Raw genomic sequence first — 8,519 nt, forward strand, 5'->3', positions numbered from 1 at the left:
AGACTTCAATACAGAAGAGTGTAAATGGAGACTGAGCATTTTGGCTTCCCAGCACCGAACAATCACACAGAAACTCCAATAATTACAACATTGTTTGACCTACTAACTCAGGTTTCTCACTCTTGTATTTTAAATTAACCAATTTCTATTTAATCTATGTATAACCACAAGGCTGCGCCCTAGAGGTAAGAGTCTGGTATCTCCCTCCTTTAGCAGCTACATGGCTTCTCCTTGACTCTGCCTACTCTCTATTTCCTTCCTGGCTTTACTCTGCTAAGCCATTGGACAAAACAGCTTTATTCATTAAGCAATAAAGGCAACACTTAAACAGGATATCCCCCATTATCTCCCCTTTTCTGTCTAGATAAAAAGGAAGGTTTTAACTTTAACATAGTGAAATTACATATAGCAAAACTGTTATTAAACTTGGATTGGCACATAAAATGAAAAAGACAGTTTTCTTTTTTAAAAAGTAAAAGAAATTATAGTTACAATATTTAGTCGACTTATATTTGGCAAATTAAGGAAAATACTTTTTCATCTATCCTATCTATGTGAGTCTAAAGTTCTATATCTAATTTATCTTTTATTATAACTAAGGAAAACTGTAGTGATAACTAATTTTTAACCAAATAAAGACCCCAGAAGGATATAATATTACCTAAGGAAACAGGAATTGTATTGCAAGCAACTTCCAAAGTTTTAGAAATGACAGAGACATCTTGCTGCCTGGACAGTCACCTAAAGTGCTTCTGTAACATTGGGGCATCCATCTTCAGCCTATAGGCCCAAAGTGTCTGGCCAACTTTTCCATGGAGCAGGAAAATTTAAAGATTATTTCACCTATATTGGCAGTTTGTCAGTCACTTTCTTCTGTGTCCTGACAGTTTCCTCTGTGAGGCAGGAACCCTGAAGAACCATTCCATCATTTAGAAGGTTCAGCAATAACTTTTCTGTGAGTTCTGCATGTCCATTTTATACAGAATACCATCAAGCAGTCAAGGCAAGAGAAGTTTCTAGCTAGCTTTGTCACATTGAAGGCAAATTCCATAACAAGTTTCTTGAATGCCCATCAACCTCTCTGAAGTAATTGGTGCTGCCAGAAGCAGATATGTCTCACTATTGAGAAAAGTCTAAGTTCTTAAAACCTTTTAAATGTCATATTCTGTAGGTCTTTGAAGTGTTGAAGAGTATCTGTCTAACTGAAATATATCTCTGTATATCAATAAAACCTAACTAACATGACTACAAGTTTGACTATTATAGATGACTATTAATCTGTATTTCTTTTTTTTAATCTGTATTTCTTAAATACACATTTAAAATGAGCTCTATAAACATAATAGCTTAAACAAGAGTAGAAATACATATACACAGTTTACAAAATCAGTCTTAAGTTTGTATCAATAGACCAAAATCTATACCAATGCAAAGTATTCACCTCTATATATCATATCCCCTTTAAATGAAAACAAACATTTATAACATTTCAAGGAATTTGAGCATTGTTTTCTCCAAACTGCTTCCTGTCATTTATTGTGCCAAGTATTTTTAGGGCTTTGCAGAGACCTTTCAGGAGGTCTTGTTACATCAAACCACATTAGCCTGGAAGGAACCCACAGGTTCCAATCCTCTGTGGAAACAAGAGGAGATCTTTTTTTCCAAAGTAACATATCTTTAGACTCAAATTTTGAAGCTAAAACGCCTTTATGTTGGTTTAGCTTAGCAGCCTCCAGAATCAAATATCTCTCTGCAGTCAAAAAATTCAAGGAAAATACAATAATATACATAATCTAGGCTCTTTGGGTATTTTCCATCTTTAACGTGGCTTTTTTTAAAACTCTATTACTTTTTAATATTTGTTATCTTTATTCCTTTAATCTACGAATGTCTATACCCTTTTTCCACTCTCTCCCAAGCCTATTTACATCTTTTAAATACACTGTGACCTGCTCATAGGTTTATCTTTTTTGAATCTGTCTTTATTGTATATCTGTAATTATTTTCTGACTGGGAACACTTTTTTTTAAATGCTAAGTGGCTGTGGCTAGGACCAACTTTGCAGCCCTGCCTGTTGGCTCCATCTTGTCCAACGTGGTGGAGGTGTCTGCTAGCCATGCTTACCACCCCAGCTCCAGGGACACATTTGCAATTAAGTAACTAGTAGCATGTTGCTCACAAACCCCATGCAAGTGCAAGACCTCCTGAAAGAGCCAGAGTTGGTGTTGCCAACATGAACCATGAAACCATCTCTCAAAGACATCATGCAGTTTTTGCTGCTAACGCCGAGTCAGAAAGCCTTCTCTTAAAGGAACCATACCTCTGCTTGCCACCAGCAAGCAGAACCTATCTGAAATAAAACAATGTAACTGCTAAGAAGCTGTGCGAGGCTCCCATTTTTGTGGGTCTAGAAGCCTTCTTTTTTAAAATCTCTTTTTAAGTCTTATATGGATCCATGCCCCAGACAGTGGGTGCCATGTTGTAACCAGAGACTGTACAATTTGTTTCAGGCTGCCCAGACCAGAATAATGACACAGAAACTATATTAGTGACAACACTGTTTGGCCTATTAGCTCAGGCTTTTTACTCTTATGTCTTAAATTAACCCATTTCTATTAATCTTTGTATTACCATGAGGCTAGGGACTACTGGTAAGGTTCCAGCATCAGTGTCCCTTTGCAGCTACATGGCATCTCCTTTACTCTGCCTACTCTCTTTATATTTCCTGCCTGGCTTTACTCAGCTAAGCAGTTGGCCAAAACAGCTTATTTTATTGGTTAAATCATTAACCAATAAAAGCAACACAACATTTATACAGAAGTACCTCCTACATCAGAGGAGTAGATAAATGGGGTGATAATTCAATTGGAAGAAAATGTACCTATCACACACCAGGAAAAAAGTAGTAGATCTGGGATTTGAGGCGGTGGCCGGGAAGAGACAGAAATCTTTAATAAATAAATTTAAAAAAAAAGATTTGGAAGCAACACCTCCTTTGCTAGAGATCATGAATTATGCTGGGGGTGGTAGCAAAGTGACAGGTGGTATAAGATTATATAAAAAGTGGATACCTGCTATTCTGCTGTAAATCAGAATTTTTTCAGAGACTCAAGCTCATCTCAAACATTTGCTTTGGGTTCTTGCCAGGCTAACATTTTCCCAAGCAACAGTTTAAAAGAAGAGCCCAATTTATTTAGTTCCCTGAGCCTTGTGTGGCAGTCTAGTGGCATTCATTGATATTGTCAGAATTTGGTTTAGCCTAATAGGGAAATGATAACAGAGAACAACCAAAAAATCACCTCCTTCCTTCTTTCCTTTCTTCCTTTCTTTCATTTTCTGTTCATATTTTATTTTAGAGACAGGGTTTCTCTGAAGCTTTGGAGCCTATCCTAGAATTCACTCTGTAGACCAGGCTGGCCTTGAACTCACAGAGATATTACTGTCTCTTTCACCTAGGTCCTGGGATTTAAGGTGTGTACCATGACTACTCAGCAAGAAATCACTCTGAAAATATACATTATGATTGATGTTAGATGTAAGAGGCAATAGATTGAGAAAAGGGAATCATGCTTGTACAAAACTAGTCTTTTGTCTTGAAGCCAAGTTAGGGCAATAATGATAAACATTTATTTCTAAAATATTTATCTATTCTTAATTTATGTTTATGAGTGTTTGTCTGTATGAATGTCTGTGTACCAAATGCATGAAGAGTCAGAAAAAGCTAGAAGAAGGAATTGGATCCCCTGTAGCTGAAAGTACTAACAACTGGGAAGCTGCTTTGTCACTGTTGGGAATCAAACCTGGCTCTCTTTATAAGAGCAACCAATGCTCTTAACAGCTGAGCTATCTTTTAAGTGCAGAAATACTGAACTTTATATTATATCCATGCACCAAATTGGTTTCATGGTCTTGAGCAAAATGAATGTCTATTCTGTGCTCATATTGAATAGGAGACAGCAAAAAGGTTGTTTTTTCCCTCATGGAATGAGTGAATGGAATAAAAGACTCCAGTAATAATATAAGGGGAGAGTTGAGGGTCAGTATCACAGTCACAGACAAATACTGGGTGAGTTCTTCGGTTTTTTTACTTTCAAGAAAATGATTCTTGCATGGCTTTGTTTATTCTATACACTATATAAATATTGGAGTACAGATCACATGGAATTGTTTTTGAAGAATTTAAGGTGTTCTAAGTTTTAAAGATAACTGTTTCATCTTCATAAGCATCTTTGAAAGATTTTCTTCCACTCTGCCCCTACCTTCCTGCAGTCATCCTTGCTCCCTAATCTAGAAGATTTTCTGTATAGCAAGCAACAGGTTGCCCTCTTCTACACTGAGATGAAAGGCAACGGATGCAGATGCTTGAATCCAGGTCTTCAGTGAATTAGTAGTTGTTTGCAAGATCAGAGGTGGTTCAGTTTCCTTTCCTCTAAAGAATGTATCCAAATCAACTAAGCATGACTCACATGCTTACAGTGACAGAAGTTGTAGGCATAGGGACTACATGAGTCTACACCAAGTCCTTTGTTTATAAGTTATGGTGTAACATGAGGGCCTGCTTGTTGGGGTTTCTGTCCTGCCCAGTTCTCACAGCCAGTAACCCTATGTAACATTAGGGCCTGGAACATGGCTCACTACCTTTTTTTGGTGAGGTAGGTCACATCTTGCTTCTTCGGTGGTCTGGGGTCAATGGGAGGAATGGGCTTCCTCCTTCCCAGTATTTTCCTGTTCTCATTGCCGCACCTCTACTTCCTATCTGGTTGACCTGCCTATACTTCCTGCCTGGCCAATCCAGCATTTATTTAAAACATGATTGACAGAATACAGACAATTCTCTCATACCATTTCCCCCTCTTTTTTTTTTAACAAAGGAAAATATCTGTAGTCCATTTTTGGGGAATGTGGGCATAGTATTCCAGGCTACTTCCAGCTGGTTGGGGGTGCTGAAAATCTTATGGGGACCTAAAGAAAATTTAGAGTCATGATCAAGTCCTGACTGGAGTATCCTGTGAGGCTTGACCATCTCAGGCAGCATCTTGAATCTATTCTAGATGCAGAATTCTAACATCTGGGCCATCTGTTCCTACTGGAGATTTCTCAGGTGGTCTTCCTTGATCAAACCTGAGTTTTCTTAACTCAGAATGAATTCATGGCCTCTCATTTCCTGTGGAAACAAAAGCAAAATCTCTTCTCCAAAGTAACATACCTTTTGACTTCAATTTTGAAGTCGAGGTATTTTCAAAATATTTATCTTGGATTAATTCTGCAGTATTTATAAGCAAGTATCTTTTAGCAGCTGTTGCTCCTTCCTCAGCATTCAAACAATTCAAAGAGAGCATAATAGCATACAGTATCAAGATTCTCTGTGTATTTTTCATCTTTACATGGCTTTATTTTAACTTCTATTTCTTTTATTTTTACTTTTAACTTTTGGATTTCTGAGACTTGTTTTCTGTGTATCTTTGTCCTGGAACTTCCTCTGTAGACCAGGCTGTCCTTGAACTCACAGAAATCCACCTGTCTCCATCTGGCCTCCAAGTGCTGGGATTAAAGGTGTGTGCTATCACACCTTGAAGTCATAGAGGTCAGTCTACCTCTGTCTCCCAAGTGTTGGGATTAAAGGTGTGTAAAACCACACCCAACTTCTCTGTTTCTTTCTTTTTTATTCTAGGACTTTAACGTTTTTTTCAAGACTGCATATATTTTTAACACACTGTAAAACATTTAGAGGTTTTTTTTTTGATTATTTTTTTTATTGATAAAAGAATAAAGGAAAAAAAACAAATTTCCACCTCCTCCCAGCCTCCCCTTTCCCTCCCCCTCCTTCCACTCTTCTCCCCCTCCTCCCACTCTTCTCCCCCTCCTCCCACCCCTCTCCCCTTCCCCCCACTCCTCTCCCCCTCCCTCTCCAGTCCAAAGAGCAGTCAGGGTTCCCTGCCCTGTGGTAAGTCCTAGGTCCTCCCCCCTCCGTCCATATCTAGGAAGGTGAACATCCAAACTGGCTAGGCTCCCACCAAGCCAGCAGATTGCGTAGGATCAAAACTGCGTGCCATTGTCCTTGGCGTCTCATCAGCCCTCATTGTTCGTCATGATCAGAGAGTTCGGTTTTATCCCATGCTTTTTTTGGTAACAGTCCAGCTGGCCTTGGTGAGCTCCCAGTAGATCAGCTCCACTGTCTCAGTGGGTGGGTGCACCCCTCGTGGTCCCGACTTCGAGTAGAGGTTTTTTTTTTGTCTTTGAATCTCTCTTTACTGAATATCTCCATTTTTCTTACCACATGAGTCTTTAATTTATCAAGTAATATGGGTAGCATTAAAGCTGAAGTTTTGATAGCTGGATCCAGCCCATTCCTTAGCTTTATACGATTCCAGCCTCATGGCTGAGGTACCATCCAGAGCCATGTTCACTGCTGCAATTCTATGGCATTTCAGGGTCTCTCCTAGCAAGTAAGCTGCAGCAGGGAGCTCAGAAACCACACTCAAATGCTCTATAGACGGACTGCTTGCCTGAAAGAGTCAGAGTTTGCCTTGGCAGGATGGCCCAGAAAACCGGCATTTTGAAAAGGCACGGCTTTTCCCTGCTATCGCTGAAAACCAAAAAGCATGTGGTCACCTTTTCATCAACCCCATTTAAGTGTTTTGTGGCAGGACCTCTTAAAAGAGCTGCAAGGTTTTGTAGCTAAAGCTGAGTCAGGAAGCCTTTCTTAAATGAGAGTGCTTGCTTCTAGCAAACAAAGCAGATCCAAGAAATTGATTGCTGCTACCAATAAAACACTCTATTCTTTCCTAAGCCTTCCCAGGCTTTCTGTGGATGCAGTTATCCACATGGGTGCAATTCTTAACATGAAGGCCTGCTTGTTGGGGTTTCTTTCCTTCCCAGTTTCCACAGCCCATAACCCCCTGTAACATGAGGTCCTGGTACATGACTTGGTACCTTTTTCGGCGGGGTAGGTCACATCTTGCTTCTTTGGTGGTCTGGGGATGACTGGGAGGAATGGGCTTCCTCCTTCCCAGCATTCTTTTGTTCTCATTGCCCCACCTCTACTTCCTTTCTGGTTGACCCACCTATACTTCCTGCCTGGCCAATCAGCATTTATTTAAAACATGATTGACAGAATACAGACAATTCTCCTGCACCATTATGGTCATTAGCTTGGTTGTTTTATGAAACTCCCAATAGTGGGATCAGGTGTGTCTCTGACTCTTTTGCCTGACCTTGGGACTCTTTTCCTCCCATTAGGTTGCCTTATCTTATTGTATCTTGTTTTGTCTTGTTTGGTTGTTCTCTCTTGGAGGATTGCTCTATTCTGAAAGGAAACAAAGTAGAGATGGATCTGGGGGAGAAAGGAGGTGGCAGAATTAGCAGGAAGGGAAACTGTCATCAGAATTATTGTATGAGAGAATAATCAATATTCAAAACAACAACAGCAACAACTATGAACTTCATGTAGGGAATTTAGGTTAAAACAGAAAGAGATTTATCTTGTTGTCCATGTTTGTTCGACAGTGTTTAGGTCTTGGAAAACAATTCAAAGATAAGTTTGTTACATATGAGAAAATAAAAAGGACCCTGTAAGTTTTTCCAAATATATAGGACTCTGTGTTTGGCACCCATGTTCCTTGTTTTGTTCCCTAATTTAACTTTATATATTCATATGTTGTATCTTCTTATAGCTTTTTAAGGCATGCCACATATCTATACTGGCATAGTATCCTCATGATTCTAGTAATGAATGAGAGGCCTAGTAACATCCTAGAACAAATGGGTAGATTATGACTGAAATGGTTTTATTCACGGGTGTCCCACTTAGGGTTCCTATTGCTACACTAAATATCATGACCAAAAGCAATTGGGGAAGCAAAGGAAATATTTGGCTTATTGTAGCAGAAAAACGTGGGCCTGCTTTTCATCCCAGCCTCTTGGCAAGCATAACCCCTGAAATAATTACACAGAAACTGTATTAATTAAATTACTGCCTGGCCCATTAGTTCTAGCCTCTTATTGGCTACCTCTCCCATTTCAGTTTAACCGATTTCTAATGATCTGTATATCACCACAAGGTCGTGGCTTACTTGGAAAGATTCTAACCAGCATTCTTCTTGGGCAGGGAAATTATGGCTTCCGCTACACCTCCCTTCTTCCAGCATTCTGTTCTGTCTACTCTGCCCACTTAAGGGCTACCCTATCAAAAGGCTTTGGCAGTCCCTTTATTCAACCAATGAAAGCAACACACAAACAGAAGAACACCCTACACCAGCTTATACTTTCATACCATAGTGCATTATTGAAGGAAGTCAGGACAAGTTCTCAAACAGATGGCAAAAGCAGATTCAGAGGCCATACAGGGATGCTATTTACTAACTTGCTCATCCTGCTTTATTATAAAATGCAGGACCACTAGCCCTGGGATGGCACCACCCATAATGGACTGGACACTCCCTCATAAATCACTAATTAGGAAAATGTCCTACAGGCTTGCCTACAGCCAGATCTTATGGAGGCATTTTCTCAATTGAAGT

Source organism: Microtus pennsylvanicus, chromosome 8, assembly GCF_037038515.1.
Source record: "Microtus pennsylvanicus isolate mMicPen1 chromosome 8, mMicPen1.hap1, whole genome shotgun sequence".
Taxonomy (NCBI): Eukaryota; Metazoa; Chordata; class Mammalia; order Rodentia; family Cricetidae; genus Microtus; species Microtus pennsylvanicus.